General features: G+C 36.0%; 1 long non-coding RNA gene across 1 annotated transcript; it reads left to right on the forward strand.

The window, feature by feature from the left end:
• The first annotated feature begins 12,278 nt into the window (after positions 1-12,278).
• On the forward strand, positions 12,279-14,905 carry LOC110466288. Its single transcript, XR_002464724.1, has 2 exons — positions 12,279-12,325; positions 14,547-14,905. It is a non-coding gene; the product is annotated as an uncharacterized LOC110466288 (long non-coding RNA).
• Positions 14,906-15,317: the final 412 nt, after the last annotated feature.

Raw genomic sequence — 15,317 nt, forward strand, 5'->3', positions numbered from 1 at the left:
TAAAAACACATTAAGGTCAAATTCCACGCTTGGTTTCACTCACATTTACCACATTTTTTATAATAGGTCTCATCTCACCCTTAAGGTTAGTGACCCCCATGATTACCGTTGTGTGGAGCATTCATATGTTTATTTTAAATCAATATCTCAATGTCTATTGAGGAAGGAGTAAATAAAACACGTGGCTTTCAGAAGTAGTTTTAAAGTTAGGGTATCTAGAACTTAAAGACTCTCAGACTACCCTTTCAAAAGAAATGTTATTTCTTCAAGACAAGTATGTCCATACTTCTGTTAATGAAATGTGTTTCTTCGTCAATATAATTTTCAAAACAATTTTGAGATCAGAGATACCAAAATATCACACAGTTAATATGTTAGCGCTGTTTAATTTATTGAGTTGTTTTGTGAAACTGAAAATGTGAAAATACTATTCCAGAAACGAAAAAAGAGAACAAAAACACGGCTACCCGAGACAATGCGCATTGTCCATTTTGACGTCATAACAACCCTATCATTTCCTTATTTTTGTGTCGTCTCAATACAGCCTCACTCCTTTATTTATAGCCTTGTTTGCTTGAGGATGGACTTTAATACTGACGAATATATTCTATGTTTATTGATGAATAACAGTTATGCACTTGCTAAAATATCAAAATATCAACCGCTCGGCCGCTGAACGACCGGAAATGGGAATGAAAGAAGTAGGGTGCATCATTGAAGTGAAAGATAAGGTATCGAAAAATAATAGAATGAAAGATTTAAGATGAAATAATTTGACAAGTACATTGAGGATGCAAGACCTCCTCGCGAGGACAACAGAGTGTAGGGAAAGCTGAAAGCTTGTAGCTCCCATATACACTTTTGTTAAAACTCACAAAAAAATGAAGGAACGATAATATTCAGCCCTCTCGTGAATTGGAGTTTTTGTTCATTCTTCAAGAATGGAAGAGAATTCTCTATGTAAAGGCCATGTTTAGGTCATTTTTCGGATACAGATATAAATAATAGATTTATAAATGGAAAGTTATTGTAATAGAATGATTTTCAAATGTTTTCAAACTGACATCTGGTTATTTCCTTGACTAAAAGTATGATTCCCATCATCACAATGTAATTGTTTCTTTGAATGCAGTGTGTTTGGTTCTTTGAATATATACACTGTTCGTTCTGTGAAAAAAGTATTTGACTTTTGAGAACAAAATGTATAAGTTTTCTGTGAATACAATTAGTTTGTGATTACCATTGGCTGATTTTTCTTCTGTGAATACAGTCTGACTGCTTTCTTTGAATGCTTTGTTGTTGTATCTTTTTATATGCATGTTCAATATAGCACTGTTTTGGTGATATATTTTTACCTTATTAAGCTTTTGAACGAGATATTTGATCAGATGCATATTTATCCCCAGAAGTTTTCTTATAATACTGTATGACTACATAATTTTAACTGGATAATACGGTGGATTTGACGGCATAAATATAGTGGTCCCAAACGATTGATGGTTGGTTATCATGTTTATCTCTGTCGAGTTGGTTCATTTTCAAATTATATAAAGACACGAGGTTAACCGAATATTATTTGCAATTTGAAAATTGACTTACGAGAGTTAGATAAACAAATTAGGGACTTTTTTCTTCGTTCAGATATCATGTCTAAAAAACCATGTTTCTCATCGTAATATAATCTTCCCGTTTCCGATTCGGGAAACAATCGCCATTAACTATGACGTCACATGTGTACATAAAATAATTTATACTGAATATAAACTCCATGTTATGAATCGATCCAACGGTATATGTCATATGTGTCATATTGAATTAGAAACATTGAGCCACCTATTTTTGCATTATAACTCTGTTACTCAAGCGGTAGAACTCATACAAAATAATGTTATAAATAAAATACCTGGACTATTGATTACTTTGAACAAAGAAATAATATTGCTAGGAGAATGTTCAGATACAAACACAGCAATAACAAACACTGTTGTCTATACAATGAAATGGGTTATCTGGAAAACAAGAAATATAATAAAATATCAAAACAAGAGACAGACACCACTTTCTACATTTAAAATGTTTAAACATGTATTATTAGAAAACTTAAAAGTATTTACAAAATCAAACTCAATAAGAGATACAAAATCTACACGTATACTAATTCAGAACTATAAATTATTGCAAGGTATATTAACTAGCACCTAGACATATTGAAGCCTGGGGTTGTTTNTAATAGATTATACCCTGACTATTATCAACACATACTCTAGAACTATAACGCTAACATGGCACTTTAATTCGCTGAATTGGATGATGTTATACCATACGAAGCATTTCATATACTAATATTTACCATATAATAACGTTTGTGCGAATCGAAGTCTGTTCACCATCGTGACTCTAACCGGAAATCAGACACTGGATTATAATACAATTTTAATTAGAATAGAGTACGGACAAGAATATCCGGAAGTTTATTTTTTAATTCAGAATGTGAATCTTTACCTATTTGTTAATATATAATGTAAGACGAATACTGACACTTGATAGAATATTTTGAACAGTATATACATTATTTAAAGGCGATTCTAGACGCTCATGTACATTGTATGTATATTTATATATATGTTTATGTCATAAAATTTTGAAAATATAATAAAAAATAAAAAAAGATAAAAAAAAATATGACGTCACGATGGAAGATGTCGTCGCAAACCCTTGTTACTTGACGTCATAATGAAAAGATTGACCAATGAAATAACGTTCGGGATGTTACCCAGCGGTACCCAAAAAGGGTTAACAACTCCTAGCAGGTTTATCCAATGAGTTGGAAGTGAGAAAAACCTAAGGTAGTTGTAGGAGAAAGAGAAGTCACACAGATAAAATTACACATTTGTCATACATTATTTTCATAAGACAATTGATCATGACATGCCTCCTTGTACTGTTTACAGTTCTTTGTTAAGAGCATACGCATGCAATAGGTATGTCCTCTTGCTTAATAGAATATACGCATTGATTTTAACCCGCTCTTTCATTGGTTTGTGTTTACAGAGAAAAAATAATTGATAACGTCATACACAAAGTAATACTTTGTTTTACAAATGTGTAATCACAGGTTACACCTGTATAATCATCGGTATTCACGTCTTTTGACATTGGAACTTCGCGGTTTATTAGTAGAGGGAAAGAGATGGGACAACTGCCCCGTCCCCCCTCCGGCCCCTCCCAAAACCGCGGGAAAACATTTCCCTCCCGCCCCTCCCAAAACCGCGGAAAAAAAATTCCCGCCACCCCACCCCAAAACTAAAAAACGTACGACAAACGTTTCAGGTGGCGATTTAAATGTCCGGGTAAGAGGGTTATTAAATGTCCAGTCTATTTCCCTGGAACCCTTGAGATCGCCGGGTGCTTTCCCTGCCGTTTTGAAAACCGCGCCAAATAAGAAAGCCCGTTAAACTATTTGAAGACCCTAGTCAGAGATAAGAGGAAATATTAAATGTCCAGTTTATTTCTACCTAGAGATCAGAGGATTATTAAATGCCGCTAATCATGGTCCCAAATCTACAAAAACCACATCATACGCACAAACCTATCCTTAAGAAACAATCATTTCAAATTAGCCACATACAAAAACCACATCATACACACAAACCTTTCCGTAAGAAACAATCATTTCAAATTAACCACATCCAAAAACCACATCATACACACAAACCTATCCGTAAGAAACAATCATTTCAAATTAACCACATCCAAAAACCACATCATACACACAAACCTATCCGTAAGAAACAATCATTTCAAATTAACCACATACAAAAACAACATCATTCTCACAAACCTATCCGTAAGAAACACTCATTTCAAATTAACCACATACAAAAACAACATCATTCTACCAAACCTTTCCGTAAGAAACAATCATTTCAAATTAACCACATACAAAAACCACATCATTCTCCAAAACCTTTCCGTAAGAAACATTCATTTCAAATTAACCACATACAAAAACAACATCATTCTCCCATACCTATTCGTAAGAAACACTTATTTCAAAGAAACCACATACAAAAACAACGTTATTCTCCCAAACCTCTCCGTAAGAAACATTCATTTCAAATTAATCATATACAAAAACCACATCATTCTCCCAAACCTTTCCGTCCACCATGACATCTTTATTACTTTGAATGAAATTAACAAACTTCTTGTTCGACTATCAACTTTCAATACGTTCAATATGTTTCGTCAGCATCTAAATATAAAATGTTCGTACATTTACACTATGAACGAATCCTATCTATAAATCATACGCGTGGCCCAGTGGCCGAAGACTGAATCAATTACTATTACTAGTTTTCATAGTCATATAAAGCTGACAATATATCGACCTTTTCCAATAGTACTAAACTGTTACAAAATTCTTGAAATGCTTTTGACTCCCCTACGCGGTAAAATGTCTAATAATAGACGGATGAGTTGGAAATAAACTGGACATTGAATAATCCACTTACCCGGACATTTAAATCGCCACCGGAAACGCTGCCGTACGTTTTGGGTTTTGATCGAATGGTATGATTGATAATTTTTATTGTATTTGAATGTCGGTGTGCTTGTGTTAGGTTTTCGGAAGGGCCGGAGGGAAATGTTTTCCCGCGGTTTTGGGAGGGGCCGGAGGGAAATGTTTTCCCGCGGTTTTGGGAGAGGGCCGGAGGGAAATGTTTTCCCGCGGTTTTGGGAGGGGCCGGAGGGGGTGAGGGGCAGTTGTCCCATCTATTTCCCTCTACTTTTATTTAGAGTGCGCTTCAGTTTTCGGTCTATACATTAATAGACAATCTATTATCTTTTCTAATCCTTTAATAAACGAAATTATTGACCTCTACGTTAATGTGATACGCTAAGTTTTTTTATGAATGCATTGAATGTTTGGCTTGTAAAACTAATACATGTATGGCTATACAATCTATATATTCTTCAAACTATTCAACAGCTGTCCTTTTGTGTAATGACAGATGTTGACAGCGATGTGTCACACATGATGAAGGCAATATTGATAACGGATATCCCCTCGGTGGCATGCTGATCTATATCGCCGTAAATTTTACTTAAAATCTCAACATAATTTATGTTACAGAAAAATAAAAGCATTACCATTTGTATGCTATTCTGATGTATTAGTAAAGGTTTTAAGATTTCAATCATTTTAAACAATTCAATTAAAATCTATGACAAGTTCTCTAAAATTGAAAAAAACATTCACAACTTGAAATTAAATTTGAGGTCATCATGAGGTCATCATTTTGTATTTGAATTTTAGTCAATTTAGATACTAAGTGTGCTCGAATAATCGAGTTTTGACTTAAGTTTATTGTGAAATATTTACATGTCTTCCTCCTCAGCTTAGTAAAGTCTGATTGCGTATAAATAAGCGTATACACAGTGAAACAAAAATGCTCGGCGAATTGATACTTGTTTCAAATATGGCGCCGTTCGGGCTTCAGCGAGATAACAGCCCGAGGACAACCATTGTTTGGTTCCTTCACCATCTAGATAGATGGAACAAATTGAGTATCCATTATGTCTAACTCTACAACAAAAGGATGCTGACAAAATGCCATGGATGCACATTCAAACATCTTTGACGGTAACGTAAACAATGGCGGCTTCGTCCTGAAACATTCGGCCGTGTCAGTCCATGAGCAATGTGTCAATGCGCGTATATGACGATCGGTGTCAATGAATTCAAATCTTGCGTTACTTAATTTAATATTCAAAAGCTATGAAAGGAAGAAAAATAGTGTTGTTCATTTTTCTAAATTACCTCATATATCGATGTTGATTAACTAGGACTATGTTATGCGAGCAACCACAGCTACCGTAGTTACCATCGTAGCAATCCGCTTCGACTGTTTTCCTGCATATAATTTTACCATTTTAACACTTTTGGGATGTTAAAATAAGGATTGACCTTCATTTTGACGGCGTTGCTAACTGCGTTCATACCACCGTATACGCTGACAAATGAAGTTTAATCCTTAAATATAACATACAATATGAAAGTGTTAACATACTAGTTAGAATAAGTGTTGGTTCAATTGGTATGAGACGGCCATACTTTTCCAATATAAGTAATATGCTATATAAATGTCTAGACTTATATTCTCCTTTCAAATAGGTCCTCTCGCTCATTCGGCGTCAAACCCTACAAGGTTAGCGCGGGTAAAGGAGGGAGACCAATGGTGTTATATGGACCTATTAGTTAGGTAGGAATAACGGGATAAACGAATAATGAACTTATAATCAATATCTGTTTATCTAACATAGCGAATGGTGTAATAACAACAACATCCAATCAATCCAATCAATCAAAATAATAAACAAATTAAGTTAATCTTACAAAAACTAATAAACATTTATCAAATTCACATAAACCTAAAACATTTCACTTCCGGTTGATGTAAGAAAGCTGCAACGTATGTGTTCTGACCACGTGCGGGTAGTTTCGTTTATAAAAAGGACGAGTCTGTCACCCCACAGCAACCTTATTTCTAATAGAGTAAAATACTATATATATGTGTATACATGATTAAAATAACAAAATCTACAAACCACAATAAAAAACACCAACACCTGGTCAACATAGCCTTTTAAAAAAGAGTTTCACCCGGCACCCAATTCTAAAATAAACAAATAGAAACCCCACAAGGAAAGAAATAACCAAAGCAAGTAAACACAACAACCACTAGCATATCCTCACACAAACTAACCAACCAACAACCCATCCCCCCTCCCACAAACCATCCCCAATTTAATATAACCCATAAATCCTTCTACACATCTCTTGACACCCAGCGCATCTTTCAATCTCCATCCCCTCCAGCCCCCATCCAAGTTATAACCCAACTATAACACTAATCTCCCCCAACCCCCACCCCCACCCCTCCCCCCTCCACACAACCTCCCCGTTTTTCCTCTTTACCCATACTAATAATCACACTATTCACTAAAAATCATAAATGTCGGAACGATGAGCAGAAATAACTGAAAGACAATTCGAGGTTTATAAGAAAGATGACATTGATACAAGTACAGTCGTGTTTATTCTCAGTGACGAATGATGAGGAGGGGGGACATGGAACGGACAACAAAAAAACAGCTCAGCACATGCATGACACTAACCACTAATATACAGTCCGTCGGATGGGATTACAAATGGTGACCCGTGTGAGAACTGTCCAATCACGCACGGAAAATATCCCTCTGGGTTTTTCGAAAAAGAGTACGCGCGTAAACGCCTACACAGAGGATAGTGAAAACTGTATCCAAAATTTTAGGCCGTTAGAACTAGGGTCTCTTTATTAAGACATTTAGATGGACTTCCAAACTTTATATACAAGCCAAATTCATAGAATAGGCAGGGGCTAGTGTGGCTGGAGGTAGCACAGTACCTCACTTCCGGTCCTGACTTGGTGATGCTGTACCATGAGTGTTAGGTTAAGGCATTATTAGGCATAAGAGCCGTCTTACAAAAACTAGACTTATACAGTTAATATACATAGATAGACGGTCCCTTCTCTAACCTATCCCCCTCCTCTACTCTTTTACTCCATACTTTATCCCTTCTACTCATTTTCCTTTCTGTTCTTCGTCTGCTGGATAACCGAAATACGCGGTAGTGAAGCGGACGTAAAACCTATCAATCAATCAATCAATCAATCAATCAATATTCTCCTTTCTGACATATCAGCCCAGACGAGAAAGAGTTATTCCCCTTTTTCCGTATTGGACGTTTTTGATTTGATGATTACCGAAGATATTTATTTCCTCGCACAAGATTCCACAAGATAACAATTTGTCTAATTTCTCAATTAAAACCTCTCTGGATTTATAAGTGTTTGATTAAAAGATTATTTTTTCATTATTTTGATATGGTACCTAGCATCACACATCGTTACGATAACAGCCCTCAGACCTTTACCTTTGGACTGATATCAAGGTGTCTGGTGGATACATGTACAGAATATGACATCAAATTAGTAAGCTCAGGACTTCTTCATTTGTGACTTTCAAATAAATGATAAAAGACATTATCAATGACATATACATGTACGTACTAGAAACCATTGGTAATCATCATCATGTCCTTATTTTACAACAATGGAGCTTCAGTGTCTGGCAAATCTACAGTCTAGGTCAAAAGGGCATTGTTCTTTGGTGACTTATTCATCTGCATTACAGAAGACGTAAGAGGAATAGGGACCTAAGATTTTGTTACAGCTATATTAAGACCTAAACTGAGGAAGGTTTTATCCGATCTCACTGTGTCGGGAAGTTCATTAATATATTCATAAAACTATACTGGGTTTATGGAGAAAGAGGTTCTATGACTACGAACAAGTTTGAGAGATCGAAATGGTGCGTGATGTCGAGATGGTGTAACTGGAAGGAGAATGCATCGTTTGTTCATATATGAGGTTTCTAAACGAAAAATTATCAATAAATCTAACGGTAACAAGCACCAATTGTACATCAACTAGAAATATAGGTTTTGATACGATGAAGTAAGGTTAGTCAATTTTTCGACATCTGTCATCAGTAGGGTGACATTTTGACCGAGAGTATAATAGTACTCTTAACACATCAGTTGTGGTCCAAATATACATATGTAGTTGTAACAAAATTTCGGGTCCCTGTGGTAGGGGGTTCCCTCTATTTTAAACCGCTTTGCTCGTGTCCTTGTCTATCAAATATGAGTAGTGACTAAGTTAGTTATATTCACACTGTGTTATAAGCCTAACCTAATGGCTTATAGACATTTTTTTAATCAGACAACAAAGGTAGATCTCCCTACTTCTCGGTAACACTTCAAACTCTCAAAGCGTAATGTGTGACCTCGTTAGTAAGATTTACCGGACCATCATGTTCCACTACACTCTCGTGTATAACTTAATTCACCTACAGGGTTGTTCATTGGGGGAATTTAGCTGGATTTTTTTTTACACAATTGACCACCGTTTCATTCGAATACCCATGATAGACTTCTGTTACTTTGAGCGAAGTCATTTATTTGAGCAAAAATGACAGCCTTCTCCATATCATGTTACAGACTAAACGCGTTCCTATATACCTCACAGTTTTGTGGAGAGAAAAAAACTGAAAAATTTTAATACATTTGCAGCCAGTAAGCTTCAAATAGGTTCAGGTAATTCATTAAATACTTCTTATAACTCCCAGCACCGAACAGACCTAAAAACAGGTTTCTAAACACAATGGTAAAATCGGTAGTTTAAAAACATCAACACTGTATTACCCTGTATTATAGACATGATAGTCATTCACCATAGCAAGTGAAATTTAAATCAAGACCTCCAAGTTCCATAGAACATATTTGTTGAAATATTTTTCCACATGTTATATATGTGACCTTGAAGTATTGCAATGACATTTGTTTAAAACATCTGATAGCCCTTTATGCTACAGAACAAATAACATTTCCGTACCGCACGATATTTATACGCACCATCTGATAAGCTCACACACTAGGGAAGCTAATTCAGTTACTGATCCATTTGTCATGTTCATGTGTTGTGGCAATGCTCTTTTAATGTACACAATGTAACTATTGTTATTTTGACGCAACAACTTTGTAATATGCTGAAGCATGTAATATACTACCTGTTTAACAGGTTCAGTATCTAAATGTAATCTTCCCCGGATTGTAAACAAGGAGACCATTTCCATATGAGGCTCATTTTTCACCTTATATCTATAAAAGGTATATGCCTGTGTGTACACGCCTGTCTTTTTATACGCAAGCAGTGGAAAATCCCCAGGATAGAAAAGGTGAAAAACAGTAACGATGCTTCTAGTACGGTCGATCGAATAATGGTTGTTTACACAAAAAGGACAGGAGAGGTGCCCGTTACACACCTGCTCAGATAAGGATTATATTGGAGATATGGTGTTTCCTTTAAGTACATATAGATACAAGATTTAAACATCAAAGCTGCCAAGTACAACATTAGATACCCATAAGGCAGATGAGTTTAATTAGCTATTATTTTTTTACATCAAATCCCTTTCTATCGTGCTTTTGTATTATTGTAACAGCTATAACTACATCAAAACGTTATGTACAAATGAAAAATATGTTTTAATCATGTAATTAGAAAGATAAGAAATATATACATACAAGATTTACACTGCCTGACCAGTCAATTAATCAATGACAAGCATATTGTACATGAATTGTTTTGGTGGTTTAGGTGATGAGCTCTGCATTAATTATATTGACATTTGACATATATCATTCGAATTCAAAGTTTTAAAATAGAAATTGGTGATGGCCCGTCGTTGCATATTGCAAGCTTACATATCATGGTGCACTTACACCAACACCCATTCATTCCACAGTTCTTTGTTATTAAAATCAAGCGTTCCGGTCTAGAAACTACCCAGAGCTACGTGTGTGTACATCATTTGCCGCATATGAGAAGGCACTGCACAACACAGACGTCAAGACATCATTTTTCACGTTACTACATTGTACTACCAAGTCGGAGAGACGAACAATTTGCAACATGACCTCCTACAAAGTAACGTATTTCAATGGTAGGGGAAGAGCCGAGTTGACAAGATTGGCATTGACTGTTGCAGAACAGGAATTTGAGGATAACAGACTGGATTCAGATCAATGGGCGGCTAGGAAACCAACTTAGGAATGGCTTTTCACAAAATACACCCTCGAAAAACCGATTCAGACCGGTTTCCACTGATAAGAGATAACGTCTAAGTATCATTCAAGATGTGGTTTTCTGGTAATTTTATATTATCAGTATGTGTCTTTAGTCATTTTGTATATAATACTGAGTTGATGAGAATATTGTATAGTTACGTCAAACAGTTACGCTATATTGTGTGATACCCTATGATCTGTCAATAAACTAGTAAGTAAACCTGAGGTGACGTCCTTTACACAATATTGCTATAGTTTAAGTAATAGTTTATTGTATCTGTACTGTGGGTTGTCGGTAACGTATGGGGTTATCCAAAATATAAAGCGACCAAAACAATGTATGTTGTTCTACGGTCTGTCGGAAAATCAGGAGGACAAACTGATCTCACACACACAATAATGCATGATATGCTAAGGTCTGTCGGTATCAACTTGAAGTAATTTTGAGGAATTGTCACAGAGACAGCAATCCCATAATGTGTCTCTTAAAATAGTTAATAGCTGTTTATTGTCAACCGTTCAATTGATTCCCTGTAGTGTGGATTATTATACAAAGGTAATTGTTGACATGGCTTGGTTTCCATGTTGAGCAATACATGAACATTCGTGATTTCGAACTGTAGATATTTCTTAATCAAGTACATTGTATGTTTCTATTACAGCACTACCACAGGGCAAACTTCCTATCTTGGAGGTCGATGGCAAGATAACTGCACAGAGCGGTGCAATGATACGCCACGTGGCGAGGGTATTCGGTATGTATGCTTATCTTATAACTTCATCATTGTCAAATAGTACTGTCCAACCTAATCACATCTATACTATCCTCCGTACTTATTGACTCATTTTATGTACCCCTTCAACCGTATCCCCGCAACATTAAATAAGGTAGAGAAGTACAGGGCAATTCATTGTCTCCAACCGGTACTGTTTTCTATATTTAAAAAACATTACACTTATGTCAGGAAGCATAGGTCATAGTGGTGATATAGTGACTGACCTACTTCTTGCAATCCGTCATTCAAAGATGTCCTTGTACACCAAAGCTGGTTACTCCAACAGTACAGAAGATATGACATGGGCAAACTTTTTGTTTCAAAAGTTAAGATCAAAGTTCAAGTCAAAGGTCACAGTGAGCTAATTCTTGTAGTTTGCTATTCCAAGATGTACTTGTACACAACCTGGTTACTCCATGTAAAATAGTACAGAAGACATGCCCCAGACAAACTTGTTTTAAAGTTCAGGTCAAAGGTCAAGTCATAGGCCACATTGACCTTGTTCTTGGAATCTGCACTATGCCTTCCCAAGATGTCCTTGTACACTAACCCTGTTTACTCTAGGGGAAATAGTATAGAGATATGCCCCGGACAGACTGATTGGGAGGAAGGACGGAAGGAAGGAAGGTCGGACGGACGGAGAGCAAACCTATTTCCCCGCACCACTGGAACCGGGGGGCTAATAACAACGTCAACAATGTAAAATTATTCAATATCAACTCTTTAATACCACTATCCCATACCATCACTGTTCTGATACTCTCACCCTTTGAGAAAATGCTAGAAAAAAAAGGACTGGATGGTTGGATCAAAGGTAAAAACAATGTATTAGTTACATATTAGTCAGTTACTTTGGTTTCATTCACTTTGAACAGGATTTATCTTCCCTTACATTTAACATAAATATTAATGTTGTCTGTACACACCGGATAGTTTATCCTGTTATTTCGCACACAAAAAACTTCAATCATTTCTACACATTACGTATTTTCTGTCCACAAGCAGACATATATCTGCCGTTAACCGTTATCAATATATATATATATATGTATATGTCTCCAGCGTAATAACAATTTAACCGACAAGTCTATCCCACCAGACTGTTACAACCCTCTCTCATCCGACCTTTGATCAGACAATATATCTTTTGGCATGTAATGCCGCTATTTCCCGAAATTCACAAGTTAGTATCCCAAACAAGACAATAATCCACCTCTCATCAGAGACATGTATTCCCCATTCGCTTTACTCAAGATATAGATATATTTCCCTCTTATTCTCCTGCAACACACAACTACCCCCTGCTATGTACAATGTACCAACACGAGACAGTTAAAACCCATTCCTCACCCAAGCAAGTTACCTAACCTTTCTCTTTAGATAACAGCTACCTATATACACGTACGATGATAAGCCCTGGGGTAATGATATATATATATTGCATGCTTAAGCTAAGGTCTGTAGTAGAATAAACCTGATCCATTTTCAAGTTCATGAATATCAAACGTTTCAAAATTTTACACAAATTCTTTTCCAAAATTTTTCCCTGTATAAAGCGCTGTGAACATTGTTCAAAGGAGTACCCGTGATATGCATTCAAACTCAAAGGAGCCTTACGTGTTAGAATCTTCAAACACCATCTTCTTATGGTCAGCGAGTCCTTGAGTGAGTCCACGAGACTTGATTATGTAATTTGCTGGGATGAAGTTTAACTCTTTTCATTCAAATAAATGAACTCGGCCAATATTCAAATGGTGTATAAATCGTCACATGACTATTCGGCCTGTACTAAACGGAGCGAAAGCTTACAAATTTGTTCAAACAAATCTTATTCACATATAATTTAATTTACTGTGGTATAATGTTATGATCGTCAATAAAGGTAAACAAAGTAATAAGAGAAAGTAACTGTATTTGCTAACAACTTCAACTCATTCCATCATGAAGACACATTTTAACTCTTCCAATCCAAATGTTGGAATAGTTCATTATGAATTTTAGGGGAAGCATGAGTAAAATAGCGGGTAAGCAATATAAGCCACGCTGGCCTCTTATGCTCTCCAGCCAGTCTCGTGTCGACACGAAATAAAAACGATATCATCTCCCAAATTAAACCCACTTCAACCAATACGATGTTGATATTTTTAAGAAACATAATATTTATCTCCCTACAACTAAGCGGTAAATCCTGGTAAAGCACCATGCTTAGTTTGTCGGCCTGTTTCCATGACGTTTCACTCTAAAGCAAACTAACCAATGAGAAATATGCTTTCAGACGTGGCCGCCATTTCTGGCGTATGCGCAGACTGTTTGCTGAGAAAGTAAATATTTAGGATAGTTTCTTGACCTTCCGTTATCAAGGATTTAAAACGTCAACTTTGGATTTAGATTACTCCTACGGCATTGTGATTTTGTGAATGAAAAACGTACGTTTCGTGTGTAGTTTCAGATTTCACTATATCACTGATCGTTTTAAGTTAATAAATCAAGGCAATGCAAGGAATGCTTACAGCTAACTATTTAATACAAAAATTGAATTAATTTGATTTTGTCAATAAAACTACGCTCCCCACCTACGGCATCCGCGATATCCAGGGGTTTCGCCCATTTTCGCTCTCTGCACCCCTAGAATATGTCATAGCAAAATTGAAGGCTCAGTGTGCGCCACCTTGTTGTTGAGACAAGAAAACTACTTCGATCCTTTGATATACCTCAAAAGAATCACGCGATCAGGTAACGGTAAACATTGACAGGCTTTGAAGTCGGGCGTCACTCCTTTGTAATCTTCATAGGACAGGTATCAGCCTTGCCAGTTTTATTCACCTGAGATCAATCAAACAGCTATCTTCGTGCTATAGAACTTTCATGTTTCGGTTAGAAACCTAAGTGCAGTGATCGGTGTTCAATACGATCGAGCAATGTCCTTATCGAAGATTCCCGGTCCGTATCCAGTCAAATCACGCATTGTAAACAACTCTTTTTTTTATCTTATTTCATTTTATTATTTTATCTAATAAAAGATTTTTTTGTTTCAGATGACGATTGCTGATCTTGCAGTGTATAACACATTTGATTTTATAGCCGAAATTGCTATGAAAAACACCGGGACAGATATCTTTGATAAAAAAAAACCACACTGAAAGAGCACTCAAATCGAGTGGGGTCCATCCCGAAAATCAAAGCATGGGTGCAGAATCGTCCTAAAACTAATTTGTGAGCGTGTTTATGGCATGGAATTGAACTTTTGATATTCAAAGACTGCAATTAAATTGAATCTCATTAATTGTATTAAAAAATAGTTTTAATCTCGGTCTATGTTCGTATGTTATTGTATGCTACTGAATATTGATGGCATGCTGACATTGTATAAATACTGAATATACAAACTTGGAAACACGTGTTTCATTTGTTGCTTACATTAGGAAAGGGAGAAACATGTATGCGTAATGTACAATTGGCTGTTTTATATCCATCCATTTCATGAATGGTTTGCTCTATATTAAGTCTTAGATTTAAAAAGTTCAGCGGAAATCTAAAAACATCATCTGAACAGTTTGTCAGTTGTCGAAACATTTCAGAAAGTCAAATATACCAATTTTATCACATCGACAACAAAAATACCATATGACTTTACCTTTTTTTTTTAATTACTGAAACTGTCTAAAATAAGACGGCAAGACATTGCATTATGATGTGTAGTCATGTAAAACCTCAGATAATAGGAAAATAAATCCAGTGAAAATCTACCCATAACCTCATTCCACTTTGAGCTAAAATATGTTTTGCTCTCGTGTAAGGTCAAGACA

The sequence above is a fragment of the Mizuhopecten yessoensis genome, unplaced genomic scaffold, assembly GCF_002113885.1.
Source record: "Mizuhopecten yessoensis strain PY_sf001 unplaced genomic scaffold, ASM211388v2 scaffold11127, whole genome shotgun sequence".
Classification (NCBI taxonomy): Eukaryota; Metazoa; Mollusca; class Bivalvia; order Pectinida; family Pectinidae; genus Mizuhopecten; species Mizuhopecten yessoensis.